Source organism: Chanodichthys erythropterus, chromosome 23, assembly GCF_024489055.1.
Source record: "Chanodichthys erythropterus isolate Z2021 chromosome 23, ASM2448905v1, whole genome shotgun sequence".
Classification (NCBI taxonomy): domain Eukaryota; kingdom Metazoa; phylum Chordata; class Actinopteri; order Cypriniformes; family Xenocyprididae; genus Chanodichthys; species Chanodichthys erythropterus.
Genome location: NC_090243.1, coordinates 12,497,501 through 12,498,563, shown reverse-complemented (window position 1 = coordinate 12,498,563; position 1,063 = coordinate 12,497,501). Strand labels below are relative to the sequence as shown.

Here is a 1,063-nt window from a genome sequence, read left to right as displayed (position 1 = left end):
ATTCATGGTACTAGAAGAAATACAAGTTTCTCCTGAAAAACAGATCGTGTCAGTCAGAATCAACCTGTAACTTATGCTGCCTTACGAGTTTCCTAGGTAAAAAAAAAAAATGCACATAAACGAAATTTCGAAAGTTGAATGCAATGAGCTCGTAATAACGTCTTCAGAAGTGGGAATATAGCACGTGAAGGCAGCATTAGTTTTAAACGCCCTCCAAGCGTTTAGTGCGCGCGTTCTGTGCGCCTCTGGCGAGCTTGTTCCTGCCTCGCGCTCATTGGTTCATTTGGCTGATAGCAAAAGGCACCTGACTCACAATCCACCCGCTTCTAACTGATCCATGAAACCATATCGACAGAGCACGTAGGCAACTTCTTGTCGACAAGCTCAAATCTTCATCTCAAGGTAATTTTCAAATGCATTTGTTTTTAAATGCTAAACAGAGTAAATATAAATACTCAGTGATGCTATTTTTGCAAATTCTTTATTCCAGATATGCATGTGACATTAACTAGCTGCACACTTTTTGAGTTTAAAAAGTTCCTCTCGAATGAGGGTAAAACATGCAAATCGTTTCCTTAACTGGAACTACACAATTAGGCCTACTATGTTTAGGTTTATTTATTAATTTATTTATCTATTTTGTAATCTACTGCTAAATATTACTAATCTTCGCTTTCGGATAATGTGCAATCTTTCTCAAATAGGTTTATTTACAATATTTTGAAATTGAAATAACCTTTTTTTTTTTTTTTTTTTTTGCGTGGCCGAATAGGCTAATTAATTGATGTCATCAAATTTAATACTTTATATTATTTTATAAATATTTCAGAGCATGTTTGCATGAACAGTAGATCACTACAAGAATATCTGTCGTTTGCAAATATCGAAAGAATGCGCGCGTGATGATTTTATATTTAGATTTGTATTGTTTCACTTTGCTCGATATTGATGTCACGCCCCCTGTGAAGTACTTTTAGCGGTTGCAGAATATTCCACAACACTACGTGACAGACAGCACACAGTCCAAATCTCCGACTCTTATATTTAAAACATATGTGGCAGG

The 1,063-nt window shown here is 35.7% G+C and overlaps 1 protein-coding gene across 1 annotated transcript in view; it reads left to right on the top strand.

Annotated features, from left to right (window-relative positions):
• The first annotated feature begins 254 nt into the window (after window positions 1-254).
• The window catches only part of cox4i1l (cytochrome c oxidase subunit 4I1, like), an 11,683-nt gene continuing 10,874 nt past the window's right edge, over window positions 255-1,063 (top strand). The window contains exon 1 of the mRNA XM_067377416.1: window positions 255-402. The gene's annotated coding sequence lies outside the window, so the exon portion shown is untranslated. The remainder of the gene's footprint in view (window positions 403-1,063) is intronic.